This window comes from Lissotriton vulgaris, chromosome 1_1, assembly GCF_964263255.1.
Source record: "Lissotriton vulgaris chromosome 1_1, aLisVul1.2, whole genome shotgun sequence".
Taxonomy (NCBI): domain Eukaryota; kingdom Metazoa; phylum Chordata; class Amphibia; order Caudata; family Salamandridae; genus Lissotriton; species Lissotriton vulgaris.
This window is the reverse complement of record NC_141685.1, coordinates 1,801,732,245-1,801,749,508: the sequence shown is the minus strand read 5'-3', so window position 1 is coordinate 1,801,749,508 and position 17,264 is coordinate 1,801,732,245. Positions and strand designations below refer to the sequence as shown.

The following is a 17,264-nucleotide window of genomic DNA, read 5'->3' as shown; positions in this document are numbered from 1 at the left end:
AAAAAACACTGAGCCATAATGCGACATATGGGGACCCTTGTTAATATTATTTACCTTGTTAGAGTTTCAGGAAGCTCCTTTTCCGTCCTGATGATGATCTAGATTCATATAGATCGAAACGTCGTCGACCAGTACAAAAAAATTCCCTTGTTTTATTGTATATATTTATGTGGATTTACCTTGTTGTCTTGTGATGTCTTGTTTCACTTTGGTCACTTATGTCACGTCCTGCACGCTGTCACTTTTGTGAGCACCTGGAACCTTTTTACGAGTACTTACATTACAAATAAATGAATACTGTATAAATTCCCTATGTATTTTGCTCCTTAGCGTGAATATACTAAACGCTTTCACTATTCTGTTGTGATCCTGTTGGACAGCTGTTGAACCATTGTCTGTTTATATACGTTGGCTCACCCCAGGTTCAATTTATGGGGTACCCTTGTTCCTAGAACTACCTGTCATTTGATTTACAGCACCACTCATACCAGTGTACAGTGTCAGAGCACTTTACATCACACACACTACACAGAGACAATCATTTATACATGTGTAAATAACTGTATAGGAAATGTTACATAAGACAAAGGACTTCAAGGTGTAGAAGCCACATGACAACCATACGAGCAGGCAGTATAGTTTAATAGCCCACTGTTCTATGTTAGGATTTGAACTCATAACCTGCAAGTAACAAAAAGATCTCTCTGACAAAAGCAGTAACCTACTAACCTAGTTAACATTATGTGCAATTTGTGATCTGCATGGTACATGTTCTTTGCAGCATGCACTAACCCTCTGTGCTACCTTTCCAGGAGTCAACCCTTCCTCTAGACAAAACTCCGATCTCTCTCTAGGAGGAACATTGATCACCAAAGTGATCATAACAATTTTATTGTTGCTGAAAATTGCTGGAGGCCAGGAAGGAGGCTGCCAGTTATTTCTAAAACCATAATATACTTGCAACACTACGCACCCACCCGAAATAGGTACCAAGTGCAGTCACACCGTTAGCACCACCCTAACCGGCTCAAGATCATGTGACCTCAGTAACAATGGGTGTGCTGCTTCGTGGGCCTGCCTGCAAGACTGGACATGAACTTTAGTATGGATTATGGTAGACAGCTGGCTGGCTGGGCCTGGTTGTGCTTAATGTCACTGTCTCTGACTCACGCAGTCGGTCCGACGCGGCCAAATCGGCCCCAACAACAGAACCGGCCCCCTGTCCAACGAGTTCTCTCAGAGATCCCTGCTTAATGTCACTGTCTCTGACTCAATTAGTCGGTCCGACGAGGTCAAATCGGCCCCAACAACAGAACCGGCCTCCTTTCCCATGAGTTCTTTCGGGAATCCATACTTACCTTCTAACTGTGGATGTCCATGGTGGTAGGATCTATCCTCCTCAGCTGAGTTGGGAACCCCTATGTATTGGCTGAAGGTTGTTCAAGCTTGAACTATTGAAAGGATTTATTCCCATTGTGTTACATTCTCTGAAATTCATACATAATTATGTCTGGAGATGAACAGGATCCAGCACTTAACTCTGCTAAAAACTGCAGACATGCGGTTACTCAAAAACTATTACAACATGGTCTCTCAGGGGTAGGGATGTTATCTTTGTGGTTGAGGCTTACAAAGTGTATTGGACAGAGGGTTCCTATTCATGAGTTACTTTCCCAGCAGCAGGGCCACTCCACGATGCAAACAAGATAAGGTTCTTTATGAAGAATTAGAAATCACTTTAACATATCAAGAACATAAGAATTAGTTTGATGACGCCCTTCCACATACAGCAAAAATTTTAGACTAGGCAATGAGGGAGCGACATGGCCAGTCTTAGCCAGATATACACCGCATCCTAATGTTGCTGATTTATCAGCCGTACATTTGCAGACACTATTAAAACACTTATTGACATTATACGGATGTTCGACACAGTTCGTTATGCGAACTTTAACACATAACTCTGCGCGAATGGCTCGAGCTGCACAACCTCAGTTGGCTACACTGGGCATCAGCCCACAAACACTGAATGCAGTCATTGGTAAGGTTCCCATCAGATGGGAAAATATTCTGTTCTGGATTGAACAAAAGACAAGCTCGCTTGAAGCAGTGTTTCCCCAAACAAGTTCGCAGGAAAAACACAGAATAGTAACAATTTGCTCACTGATTGCTTCCCCACTAGCTGCTCAGCCCCTGCGTCTACGTGGTTTGGCTGAACTATGAAAAGTAGTTCAGCCAAGCTGTGGAAAACCAGTGGCTAACTTCAGCACCCTTTCACAGATCAGTGGCCATGCGTGGGCTGTTAGCTGTATATCATTCACGTTGTGAACATAGGCCTCAAAGAGCCTGAAAGGATACTTTTATGCCTTTGTTTTGACTAATTAGTACATCATGCCCTCACGTGGTGGAATGCTCTGGTAGCTTAGTAGTCCACCGCAGATGGGCTATGCGGGCCATTGAAGGCCGACTCCCTTGGTAAAGGCTGGAGTAGGCCTATTAATGGCCGGGATAGCCATCTATGGTGTGCTTTAAAGCTGTAGCAAAGACGCTACATGCATGTTCCTACTCGAGATGCATTAAAGAGACTAGATCATGTACCTTAGTCCGAGAAAATATGCAGATGTTAGCAAAGAGCTTCAACATCAAGGATTATTAAGACAAAAATTGGGAGATTAATAATGAAAATACCTTTATTTATTAGTCCTCAAGTATTTATTGTACGGTGAAGTGCAAACTGCTTCATGGCTGGAAATTTAGCTTGACAAAGTGCTGCTAATTCTTTGAAAAGTTGTGTTGACTATTTCTTTCTGTGACAGCATGTTTATGATCTTTTGTCATTTTAACTAGTAACATTCTCGCTGAGGTACAGGTGAAAGGGATTCCAGAGGTTTTCCAACACATACATAAAGACGTGCTTGCTGTGCAAAGTAAAGTACAAATGTAAAAAATACCTTTATTAGCGGCATGGAAAGTACAATCAAGGCACTTAAATCAGGTGATGTTGATGGTCAACTTGCCCGCTCTGAAAATTGTTCCAGCACCACTTTATTTGTTCCATGGAATCAGGAAAGGGGAGTTCATTGATTAACTTCAACTTCCATTAAGAACCACTTGTACCTTACTGGTTCAACTATCTAAACATCTTTCAATATCCTAACAAGAGGAATTCCATCATGCTTTTGATTCTTAATGAATTGAGTGTTCAAGGTTTGATCTTAGTAGCGGCTGCTACCGGACAGAAGTGATGCGGCGGGGGTGGAAAAGAACAAATAACACTTACCCGGGCCAGCCGGACACCGCTTCTCCTCCGTCCTCTTCTTCCTGTCTCCAATGGCAGCAGGAAACAGCAGGCAGAAGCACCAAGGCTCCCAGGTTTCCCATAGCCAATCACAATGCAGCAATGCAGTGATGTGATTGGTCTGAGCGCAATGATTCGGCGCTCATATGGCACTGGGGGTCTTTGCATGTTCCTCGCAAGGTTGTAAAGCAATCCTGGTGGGGAAAACGCAAATTGTGCAGGACTGTCTTGCCTGCCCAAGAGGGCAGACCAATCAGTCATGTGCACTTAAAGAGTGCAAACCCCTCCTCTCCCTGCTCTGGCCAGCCCTGCCTCAAGAGCCATAGACTTCAATAGGAAAAATAAAATGATAATATTGATCTGTTATTATTTTATCTTTGCTTTTGAGCAGTGGGGTGATGCTCCACTGCCTTAGCTGGGGAACTAACACCGAATCTAGTGTGTTTTTGATAGTCTTTTATAAAGGCATTACGACATTGTATCATTGTGGTTTGCTATGATAACAAAGGCTTGTAAGTGCCTCGGGTAAATCAGACTTTTGATTTAAAAGTTTCATATGCCAGGGATGATTCTCTTGGCTTATGAGCCAGCTGTTATGTCTGGGCCAAGTGTAGTCCACAGCTACTTCTTGCACCCAAGTGGGCCGGCCAAGCAGTCATTCACACTGAGTGCAAACTACTCCTCTCCCTTCTCTAGTCACCCTCAACCCATCATGAGAGCCACTGACTTCAATAGGAAAAATAAAAAGATAATACGTTATGTGGTGCCGTGGTCAGGGTGACTGACGCTGGAATCTGGGGATCACAGTTCGATCCCCGGCACCGGCAGCAGATTAGCCCAGCACCATGTGACTCTGGGCAAAAGCTTGCTTAATCTTCCTAACGGCCCCCAGCGCCTGGAGACTCTTACGGGTGATTGTTGGCCCTTTACAAATGTGGATTATTGTTATTATCCTTTTATTTTCTACTTTGACCAATGTGGTGACACTCCTCCACCTTTTCTGAGGAGCCGCCACTGAAACTGGTATGTTTTCGATAGTCTTTTATAAAGGCATTATGACATTCTAACATTATATTATTATTGTTTAAATGGTTTGCTATGATAACAAAGGCTCATACATGCCTTTGGTAAATCTGACTCTTGATTTGAAAGAATCATATGCCAGGGATGATTCTCTTGGCTTATGTGCCAGCTGTTATGTCTGGCCAATTGTAGTCCACAGTTACTACTTGCATCCTTCTGTGCCAACTATAATGAGTGCCAAATCAAAACTGATTATGAACACATTGGTGGTTGTTTTTAGCGTGTTAAATGACTCGCAGCTGGGAGCCATCCAGTGCAGTATTCATTACAGTGGTATGTTACTAATGCAAATCCTAGATTGCTTTAAGGAAGTATGCACAACTCCCTCTTTTAACTTCTGGAAACAAATCATAGTAATTTTTCTCAGTAGGTATATGGAGTCAATATTTAATCTATCCTATTCTAAAAACTGTCCAAGATAAATCACTGCCATATTAAACTACAAATCATGTAAAGCTTTACACTAGCATTCATTCACAGCATTTATTGTCACAGCTGACATATTAGGTTCAGTACAAGAATATCTGTTGTGAGTTATAGACTAATAACTTTTCAGTGCTCTGTTTGCAGTATGCTATTTCAAATTACAATCATTTTACGGATCAGCTGGGGAACACAAAAATGATCAAATAGCTTTAAAACAAAATGTATGTTTAAATGTTTATATATAGTTAACTCATTGGTGGGGAAGAGGAGGATTGAATGGAGGAGAGAGGAGCTGCACTTTCTCCAATTTCTACTTTCAACTATGTACTGCACTCTATTGATGCCTTAGTGGCGGAGCTTCTTGTCTGTCAGGATGTCTTACATGGAATTTATATAACAAAAATGGACCATGAAGATTGGAAGTTGGTTCCCATGATCATCATCACGCCTGCATCCCTTCCAGCCTATAAAATTTGTTTTATGACAATGCTTTCATCTAAAATGCTATGCAACAAATATTCAAGTTCAGCATTCACCTCAATTGGCACAGGATTTGGAGCAATTAGTGTCTTCTAGAGCATGAGGTCTGATTGGGAGAAAGTGCATTATGATTTGGGGTGGATGGTAGTCCCCCCACAAGTAATAATGTCACTATTTGTTTTAGGTACAGTAAAAGTTTCAGTCGTTCACACCTGAGCTCAACCCCTGGTAGCATTGGCACTGAACAGACAGGCTTAACTTAAGAAAATGTGTAAAGCATTCAGAAGTACCAAAACAGGTAAAAAGTAAAAAACACAACAAAATAAAAATCTCACTCCATTTTTATAAAGGTAGATAATAATTTAAGGATCAAAATTACACTAAATGACAAAAATCCAATAAGGGGAACTAGAGATAAGAATATTTATACTTTTAAATTAAAAAAATAGCACCAAAAAGTGGTATGCACTAACTGCAATCAAATAGTTGTGCTTGACCAGTACCTACATGTGAGTTAAGGCCACCCGCGATGGAGCAGGAGCCTGATACAGAGACCAGATTCATCCCAGTCAGAGGTTTTACCTTTCGATTTAGGGCCTAATTAGATTGCTAGTCAGACTGAGGTGGTCAGACCGCTGATGGTCTTGTTGGAAGTGGTTGGCCCGACGGTTTTATTACAATGCATGTGAATAGACACTTTTCTGACCTCCACAGTCCCTCTGACTCGGACAGGAAATTACAACCACTGTGGTGTCTGAAAATACCAATAGAGGCCATCAAACAGCAGAACGCTTCACAATCCGGCTGCCAAATTACAGAGCACAATTCTGACGACATAATCATGGATGTCCAACTTGCTCTTCAGGTTTGGCTGAAAGAGAGAGAGCAGAGGTCAACACCCACCTGTACAGAGCGTTGCACATACTGTACCGCCATGGAGACAATTGCACAAGTCCTGCCGCTGCTCTACCTGCTCTATGCCGTTCCAATTACACATTGTCATGGACGCAATCGCCAGTAAGACTCACGCTCACCTCCTTACAGTCAGTCAACAGCCAGGCGATGCACTGTCATGGATAAGCAGGGGTTGAGCTTGCACAAAATGAGTGTAGGGGTTGTCTGAGTAACATATGCCCATGTCAACACATGGAGAAGTGTTGCCAACACATTTTGCATGACAAGCATGACGTGAGGGGGCCTGAGGGAACAGTTGATACAGTAAGTAGTGAGAGTAGCGTAGCAGGGCTGGAAGTGGTCAGAGTCTTCTGGTGGTTACTCCCTGCAGACCAAAAAAGCTGATGCAGACATGCCTCCCATCAGACTCTCCATATTTGACCTCAGGATGCTACATTAAATCAACTCAGCAGCAGAACCTTCATGGTAGATTTAACTGCAAAGACACTCGCAATACACTATTCCCAGTGTTGTCTGCTCAGTACTGAGGCAGTATTATAATGCAATGCAATGATGACAGTAGATATCCCTTATAAACGATGCTACTAACAATCAATGGCAAATCCAACAGTTCTGGCTACATGATTGCGTAATGCAGCTACTAATTAAATACCTACATGTTTTACTATGTCTGAGGGAGAACAAATTACTGATCATCTCTGAAGCTTGTGTACCGATGTGTGCATTAAATAGTGTCATCAAACAGACCCTCCACATCAATAATATAGGGATCAACTTCAATGACATCCTTACATTGCTATTAAGATCTTGTCACATCAAACGTTTATCAGTATAGATGTCTCAGGAACATAAAACACTTCTCCCCTGCTAAAGCATTGCAATGTGTCATCACACATTTCACACATGAAAAAGGAAAGGCAGGGAAATGGAATGCATATAGCCCATGATGGCAAACTTTTGAAGTCCACAATGTAAAGACTCCCTGCAGAAATAGGTTAGTCAAAGCAGGGGCACTAATGGCAGGCAAAGGGCCAAGGCCACAGTCCATATTGCATCTGGCTCATTGTCTCCTTGCTCACAGGACGTGTGGCGTGAGGTTAACTAGGGATAAAAAATATTCTCACAAAGTACATAGCAGCAACAGCAGTTGTCAGATATATACTGAAAAAAAGAGTTAACACAACATACATGTAAATGGTTATATATGCATCCAAAGTACCAAATAGATATGACAAAACAACACCCTCAATGTGTGGAGAAGCAAGTATCAACTTGGCACACATCAAGCACATATCCACCCTACATCCTAGGTGTCACTGCAAGCCCAAATACCCGGACAATGGCTAGGCAAGCTGCAATACTTACCATATCAGATACCACACAATGCAATGCTTGCTCCAATCAGAACTCTTCCCGCACATACATCCATTGAATCTTCATCCTTCATTCTCGGCCTCTGTAACTCCATAACTTTCTCCAAGATTTGACTATACAAATCACTGAAAATGGATCAGCTATCATGGTCAAATATATACAACTGTAGACACACATTCCAAAATACACAAGTGCAACGATTGGCATCCGTAGCAATGGTAGGACAAAGGCCATCAACAAAAAGAAAGCATTTTGAAATTGGCCGCCCTCAAAGACCTATGGCCAAGCTCACCGACTCGTTGCCATTCCTGGATATTAAACCAGCAGTTCATTTCCTGAGCAATTTTTGGGCGCATTGTTTCAACGAGGCACTTATTCATATCCTGTCGCAATAGCCTATACCATCTGCCAATACCAGTTACATTTACCTCAAAGGCTGCTTTTAAACTTATTCTGGCTCTCTCGTTAGGTCCTATAAAATTTGTCAAGAGAAAACATGTAATCTGCCTGAAGCTTAACCAAAGATCACAGCTCTGAGAATCGAATTGTTTTGCAAAAGCCTCCCGTGCTATCGAATGAATGCTGTTGTAAAGTTGCCTAACATAGGAAAGCATAGCATACTGTACATCTGGATCCCCTTTTGCGAGAGCATAAGACCCCATAACTCACAATATATGCATGGAATGTTGGGACATTATAGTTTTTATTAAACTGCTGCAAACGGCTTGAGAGTGTATTTACGACCTTATATCTTGTCACTTTTGGTAACTTTGCAGTGCGCAAGAATGCTGGTTGCTTTATTGCGCTCTCTGTTAGCATAATACTAAGTAGAAAATGTTCAAAGTTTGAGATAGGGGCCAGAAGCTGAGCTGTTAAGTTAAGTAGCGCAGCTTGATAATAAGTAGGTAAATGAGGTAGTGCAAGTCCCCCCTGCTCTATATCCAATTTTAAAATGGTTAACTTAACCCGAGGTGTTTTCTTTGCCCAGCCAAACTTCAGAATCACTATATCCACTTCATTAAAATATGAGATTGGTATTGCCTGGGATTATATAGGCCCTTTAAGTTAGGGGGTACATGTTATCACGGATCGGCTATTTAGGATGCTGGTTTTTCCCATCATGTTAAATAGAATATGAATTTGCACTTTTTTGTACTCTTTATACATGAGACAGGATATTTATATGATCAATTCTTTTTTGTATATCTTGCTTATCATATTGATCGTGTAAATTGGATTATGACTTTGTCCTACTTATTTTCTATTTTAATATGAGAATAGAGATTGTGTTAACTTTTTTTCGTAAATCTGTCTGTTTTATGTACCTTCGTTTTCATGTCTGCTATTTTACGCTCAATTAAAAAATATTTAAAAAAAAAATTAAAAGCCAAGAAAGTATTTTATTTTACACAAGGAAATTCTTTCTTAAAACAAAGGGCAAATGCCAGTCCATTCACATAAGTGTGGTCCAGCACTCTGCTGTGCCACAAACTTCATCAACACTGCCAGGGAATCCTCCCCAGGAAGAGGCATCAAGTGGGCAGGCCAGGCACGTCAATTAAGGTCACTCGGGTGGGTTGGAGATGGGATTGGGAGGGCTAGGTTGGTCTGTGAGAGGGTGGGTATCAGATTTGGGAGGGCTGAGTTGGGCTGTGGGAGGGTGGGTATCGTGATGTGGAGAGCTGGTTTGGGCTGCCGGAGGCCTGGGCTGGATCAATTTTGGAATTTTATAACCATTAAGGTTAAATAGAGGTATAGGGAGGGGTGGGGGGCAGCATTTGATTCACTTTTTTTTTTACTTTTTGTGGATTTGGAATGGTGTAGTAAAGAGGTCTCTTGGGTTCTGGGAGGGGGTAGGTCAGTTCAGGGATTTTGACCTCTCCTCTTATTCTCACTTTTTGCAGGGTTAGAAGTGGGAGGAGTGGTTAAGGTCGGGAAACCAGACCTGGGTTTATCAGCTGTGGCAGGGAAGAGGTCAAGGGTAGTAAGGCAGACATTTTGGAAAGACAGGAGAGGAGGTGACGGTGTGGTGTTGGAGGTAGAGGGATGTGAAGTCTGAGGTGTAGCTGTGCGTGCATGTGTCTCTGAGTCTGATGTATGTGTTGTTGTGGAATGTGTCTGCTCTTCATCAGTATATGATGTGCATGTTGCTGGTGTTGTTTTTATGATGTCCATGTGTGTAATGTGGATAGTGGCAATGTCTTTTGTTGTGGTATCTTGCTGCTTGTATGTAGTGTCTGCTACTGTGTTTTTTTGCTGCAAGGGTGGAGTGTCTGTTGGTGTGGTGTCTGAATGCAGATCAGTGGATGTGGTGGTGAGAAGCACAAGTACCTTGAGAGTGAGTGTGTGCCTGTGTTTTTCCTTATTTGTTTTTGTGTGTGCTGTGTGGGGATGTCGAGTTCGATGCATTCTTGTGTGTGTGTGTGCTTTGGGCAGGTTTGGGAGTAGGAATTGTATATGGGTAGGTCGCTGGAGGTGGGCTGGAAAGTTGGAAATCATGGAAAGCTGTTGTAAGTGTGGAAGAAAGAGCTTGAAAATATCTCTGTAGGGAAGACATATCAGCATGAATGCCCTCCATGTACAAGACCATCTGCATCAGCTGTGGTCCTTGCACCTCAATTGCATTCAGCACTATACTCTGAGCCACATAGATCTGCCTCAGGATGTCAATGGCCTCCACTGGCAGATCAGCAGGTGAGACTGAGGCAGGGAGTGAGATACCTGGAGAGAAAGAGCCTCCCCTCCTCCTGAGGGAGTGGGCACGGACACCTTGTTAGGGAGCAGAGCAGAGGGTGAAGATAGAAGGGGGAGTGGTGAACATGGTTGAAGTGGATGGAATTTCTGTCTGGTCCACCACCAACACCGATTGTACATTGGAGGATGACTCTGAAAATGTAGAAGAGGAGTCTGAAGGCTCCTCCAGGATGCTCCCACCACCATGCTTGCTACTGGTTCCATATGTGTCACTGCTGCGACCTGAACCCGTCTGGGCAGCTGCTTCCCCAACAATCACTGATCTGTCTCCTTCACTGCCGTGGGTTGATGCTGCAAGAAAAGTAGGAACAGGTTAATTGCTATAGTGTGCACTCACTCGCCAAACAGATCTACTGCAACACATTACACAATTTCACAGATTGGCTCAAACAATGGCATGAGCACGTGCATGAATGCTATATCACCTGTGCAAACTTACACATAATGGTATCATTACCACTGTCAGCTCCAGCAGCCTGTATGTAGTAGGAAATCACATCAGCCTTTAAACCTAGGCCCTTGTAGCATTCCATAGGTATCTGATGTCTTCAAATGGTATGTCGGCATGCAAACCATCTCTACCTATCCACACAGGGCCCTGCAGTCAGCAAATGGTCAGGTGTCCCTAACCTACAACATGGAGAACTGCTGGGCACCTGCTACAGCTCTGTCACTGAAATGTGTGACTACCAAGTTTGAGGTGATATGGAAGTGCACACTCCACACTATTCACACTTCCCAAGTGACACGTACACATTTAACCAGTGCCAGATAACGCTGTTGTAAGCTACATGAGTGGGTTAGCTAGGTGTCACATGTAGTCCTGAAGAGTAAAATGTAGACATTGTGGGTCCATGTGGTATGAGATATCAGCATAATTCAGCATTATACATGATTATGGCTAGGATCATTCACAGTCCATGATGTCCCAAATCAGCAGACCTTTTTAACTTTGTAACTGTCAATGCCATCATGACACTGAAAGTACAGGAGGATGAGTAAATATCCTTTCCAGAAAATGGTGTCCCTTGTGTACACAGGAGAAGGGACCTCTCTTTAACTTTCTAGCTTCGTGAACACACATACCAATGTTGTTCTTAGTGCTGACACACACATATGGCACCAACATATCAGCATGTTTCTCCCTGATGCATGTCACCAGCCAGTGTATCAGTCTCCACAAATGCACATGTCCATCACACCTCACAAAATACTCCGATTTCAATGGCATGCAAACTCACAATGCCAGATATTACTGCAAGTCTACCCGCCCTGTGTGTCATTGCAACAGTAGTTTGGCCTGCCTAATGATATCCAACAATGTCTTTGGGTATGTGTGACTCACCCACCCATGTCTCCACCCCCTGTATGTGGTTACATCCTACACTGTACATCCATCATGACAAAGCTATTGTCATAAACACATTAGCCACAACATACCCATATGATGGGAACAAATGGAAACCATGTAGGGCCTCAGCTAATGCATGGAACAGTTGAGCATATTATAGTACATCACCTAGAGATGCACATGCCAGCATATACCCATCAATACAAGTGGCACCAATGGTGTCAGCCAATATATGCTGTTCATTCCCCACTTATCAAGGTGAAGTAGTGCACACTGGATGTATCCAGTGAGCATTGTATGCCATGCCACAAGTCTGTGGACCACCTTCACATAAAACAGTTGTGAGGAAGCATCACTCTAGACACAAGGAAGGCAAGTTGGCTGTTTGGGACTGCTGTCACACATGACAGCAACTGATAATGTAGGCAACCTATGACATTGGCCAGCTCTGTGGTTGGTAAACTCTGAAAACGGTCATATTACTGGTTCCTGCTCAATACCTGGTCACATGGACAAGAGTCAACAGTTCTCAGCTAGCACAACCTGCAAGATCAACACATACAACTATTTTCTCATTGTATGGGACCTGACTCACCTTCAAGCCCGATGGGGAAATCGCTGCCTGAAACATATGATAGATGGTTATGCAGAAAATGTCACTCAGGAAAATATTCACTAAGCATGGGCGGAAAATCCGTTTCGCTCGCGGATTTTGCGGATTTTCGGTAAATTCGCAATCCGCGAGATTCGCGAATCTCCCGCAAAATCCACAAATCCGCGAGCAGCGGATTTTGCTCGCACTGTTCGCGTGAGTTCGCGGCTTCCCAGTACAACTTCGCGCCCCGCGAATAAGCGCAAAATTGCAGAAATACGATCTTATCAAAACTGAAACTACTTACCAGGTTCAAAAGTTCAGGCTCATCATTAGTAGCCATTTCCTGTAGTGCTTCCTGAGGGGCCCCTCCAGAGTTCAGTTGCCTACTTGCAACTATTATGTGACCCTGCTCTGAACCTCAGAATAGTTACACATATGCCACAAAGGTCCTGAATTACAGCTAAGGGAGACAAGCAGGAGCCAGGCTGGAAGTTCAAATCCATTATTCAGCCCCTAATTCATTATTGTCAGTTGTGGCAGGGCAGGTGTTGTAACTAATTTTGCAACAATGAAAGCACTTAGCAAGTGCAAAAGATCACTAATCAGGAAGCACTAAGGAAGCGGGTGCCAGCTAAAAAAATATTCTGTGACACATTAATCAGCCCCAAATTAATTCAGGTCACTTGAGGCAGGGAAGGTGTGCTTTGCTTTGCCACAATAATGTACACTGACTGGACAACCAGAGGGTGCTGTGATGAAACAGAGGGTGGTATGGGTGGGCCAGAGGGTGGCATGAGTAGTCAGAGAGTGGCAGTGGTGACAGAGAGTGGCAGTGATGAAGAAGAGTGTCCCAAACAGGCTGGACACGTAGAAACAACAAGTTCGCAAAACTTGCGAGCCGACAGGTAAGTTCGCTTTTGCGAAATTGTACAAAACCCTCGCGAACTGGCAGAAACCCGCGCGAACACACAAAAAAAAATCCGCAAATTCGCGAGAATTCGCGGATTTTGCGAATTGCGAGTTCGCAAATCCACAAAATTCGCGAACGCGAGATTCGCAAAATTCACCCATGCTTAATATTCACCCCCTCCTAGAAGCTGTTGGGCTTGCCGCTGACCGTCAAGGTTGGGGTGCACCACCACCAGGATGCAGGCCATCAGGGTGGTCAGGGTCTGGAGCATGCCTCTACTGCAGAGGGGGAGGACTGACAGTAGTTTGGATGAAGCCTCATCGGTGTAGCAGGATATGTAGAACTGTGCACATATCTACCATCATACTCTCATGCTACTCACAGGACACATACAAAGGTTAGGGTGTAACACCCACACATCTTTCTCAGATTCACTGATAAGCTGTGTCATCATAGGCAACAACATGTCTAAACATGCATAGATATGTGTACACAACAGGTGCAGGGTATAGGTCTCTAAACACATCAGCATTATGATGTGAAATCCACATAGTACAGTGAAACTGAAATATTCATGTCATAGGTGAAGGTTTGGCCCACACTATCTGATATAGACAACACTGACCTCAATCTGGGACTCCGAGGCACAATGTGTGCTAATGGTTTTTGGACTAACATGTTAGCAGACTGTTTTAGCAGTACTCACCTCCCCCTCTGGTGAGCCATACAGCTGGTGGTAAAGGGGAAGGACTTCAGACACCAGGCTCTTTAGCTCCTCTGAAGTAAATGCATGGGCCCTGCACTCTGTACATCGTGTCACCACTGCACCCACAGGTGGCAAACAGCACCTGCGGATGAGAAGGTTTGTTAAGCAGCAGTGTATGAAGGCAAATTAATTGATGCTGAGGCCGCCACCTATACGTATGTGACATAGACAGACTCCTGTGCAGATGCACCTCTGTGGTCACTTTTTACAAAGCTGCCCAATGTCTCTCACTGCCCATTTGAATACTCAGTGGGGAAAGGCAGCAAGCTATTGCCAAAATAGGTTGCCTGAGGTCCGTAGCCGTTGGATGAAGACCGGGTAAAGTCATTGACTTTTGGAAGCAAAGCTCAGAGGAGGAGAAAAACAAAGTTGATGCCCAACGAAGGTCCCTCGCTAGCCAGATCATGTTGGCATCTTCTCCTGATGAAGATTTCTACTTTGGATTTAGTCACCTTTTAGGAGCTCAATTTCCTCCAGCTGGGCAAGGCTGCAATCTGTAGCAACACAGGGTTCCATGAGGCTGAATATCTTCTCTGTGATGTCCCATTGAAACAGATTTGCTGCCACAGAAAAGCTTAGAGCAGCACCTACCCTGAGTTTTTAGCCCAGTGGATACGCAGCTTTGTCAGATTGACTTGGCCGGTTTGTCTGGTTTTTATGTGGGCTCTCCAGGCAAAAAGTCTTGAAAAGGTTTTGTTGTAGGGATTCTGCTCATACACAGAACTGTGCACAGAGACCCAGGACCTCAGTGAATTGTGGTGGACCAAAAAACTCACCTAAGTACCTAGAACCCCTAACCGACTAGCATCAGTGTCACATTAACTCTTCGTCCTATACCGAAGGTACCAATGATTAGACAATCCAGAACATGCGACTTAGGTTACTCTCAGGAATAGTGGGAATCAAGAACACTCTTTCATTTTATTCTCATACCAGGCCACAACGTGAGTAAATAGAGACACGTAAAAGTTTAAAGTGTTTATTTTAACGACGTGCTCTAAGATGCAGTATTTTTGCTAACATAAGCAGGCATATGATTAAAAATAATACGATAAGCATTGTTACAATTCCATAAAACACAAAGGAAATAATCCTATTATAATGTTAATGGATACAGGTCCTATAGTCCCGTATATACAACCCTCCCTAGATAGGAACTATGTTTTATTATTATATAGAAGGCCTCTTAGGCTTGAAGGGGGACCCCATACCTCCAAGATCAGTAGAGGTGAATCACATCAGGATCTGGAAAAGCTCTCTTTCTCTGGAAACTGATTTTCTCCAAATGTCTAAAATCATGCATGAAGTGCAATAATAAAGGCACCAGAATTTCAGTTAGCTGCAGCTGCATGCATGTTGTGTCTAAGCGTGAGCCGATCAGCCGAATAACAGCTGACATTGTTATGATAACCTTGGAGGCTTCAGCGCTCACTGTGCAGACTAAGGTCGCGATGCAAGTCTAGGAATGTTAAAAACAAGCCATTCTCATGTGAAGATATATACGCAGTCACAATTACAACAACAGTTACATGCAGTGTTGTGTGCAAAAGAGGCAAAAAGGCAAAATGAAGTTTATACTTCTAATAATCCTATGCTATCATAGCAAAGTGTACAATCAGGGCCCTGCCTTCACTACAGTTTCTAAGATCCAGGTTTTACAGTCATACAGGAGGAGTACACGTTGACACCGCCATGGGTTTCAAGACCTCAGGAACAGCACTTGGCGGTTAGGACTTACTCCAATAGAAGCAATCATTGGTAGGGTCAAGGGAGGTTGAGTTGGAACTGGTCATCTTGGCTCTTCAGGAATGTAGCTTCACAATGCTTGTTGTGTCCCTTTAGCACTGGGGCCTGGCTGGCTGGAAGGAAAAAAGAGGGGCAGAACCAGGTGTTGGCTACATCTGCCTGTGATAGGTAGGTATCCTTGAAGATAATTAAGTTCTTGGTCACTGATGCAATAGTCTTCCTGTCAGAGGAACAGGACACCTCCTTGCACCCAAGGCCTTTGTTTTGGCTCTCAGAGCAAGTTCACACCCAATCAAGAAGCTATACAACTCCTGAGTGACATTTGGAAGCTCATACAAATGGGTTTCTAGAGGCTTTACACAGGCAAAAGGTGGCTTTTTAAAAGTACATTTTATAATATATTTAATTAAAATGATCCAACCTTATCAATGAATTGTAATTATTTAATATTAATATGAGCTCCCAATGCTTTTAAAAGGAGAGTTTAGGTGTGTGAAAAGATATTATTATGATAGGTCGAATTGAAGTTTGAACTTGCACCGCCAGGTTACTGATGGCAGCCTTGCAGTCATGTTTTGCATTATCACTCTAGCTGCGGTAATTGCCCACCAAATGGTTTGTGAATGGGAATGCAATTTGTGAATCAACTGATACTAATAACTCTCATCACATTCTCTTTGCAGGGTTCACAAAACAACCTGCATAATGAATATTAATTAAGCTGGTCACAATTTGAAACCCCTGTGAGTTCCTGCCTATGCAGTCTTGGAGGTTAGCAAGAAACAGCCGTCCTCTATCCCATTCTTCCCTTTCCAAAATGGGAAAAAGGAGCAGGTGATGCTTAAAAAAAGAGATGATTCCCTTTTAGGAAAACATTGGGGAGAGCCTGCAGTGGTCCTTTGAAACATTGCCTGCTACCTAAAGGCTCATTCCATTGCTAACAAAGGAGAAGGTGTTCAAAAGGGTCACTTTCCCCTTTGTGAATCCGTTACCACCCAAAAAGTGGGTGGTAAGTCATCAGTGGTTTGAGGCCTCTACCCCTCCTTTTGATATTTGGAAAGGATCACAAAAGTCATTTTATGATTCAGTAAACTATTTTTCCACTTATAAAAGTGTTTGTACATTAAGAGAAACTCTTTTACAGTCTCCAACCCTATACTTTTGTGAATGAAATGATTTGCAACTCCAAAAGGGTTTGTACATTGAGCCTATATACTGAGGTCATTTTAACCTTACAGCAGCTGGGTTCACAACTTGCTGCATAGGAAATTAACCACCAAGTTTGGACTGCACCTTAAAGAATTTATTGGTTTATTTGTATATACTTTTTTGTGAGTAACAATACTTTCTCACCAACAAAATGTCCAAGAGCAGGATTTCTGTTACGATCAGCATAGCATGTAAAACTAGCTTTAGGCTTCTCCAAAGCCTTTTGTGCTGGCCTCTGTATCTAAGTTAATTCACTTAAGTCTTTTAATACTGGAAGTAATTATGTACTTGTGGGTTGATACAAAAACAATATTCAGCGATGATTTCACACGTACAGAGAAAGGGCCTCTTATCGTC

The 17,264-nt window shown here is 43.0% G+C and overlaps 1 pseudogene; it reads right to left on the bottom strand.

Moving 5' to 3' along the window:
• Nucleotides 1–17,264, bottom strand: part of LOC147751231 (uncharacterized) — a 97,194-nt pseudogene that overhangs the window by 21,448 nt on the left and 58,482 nt on the right.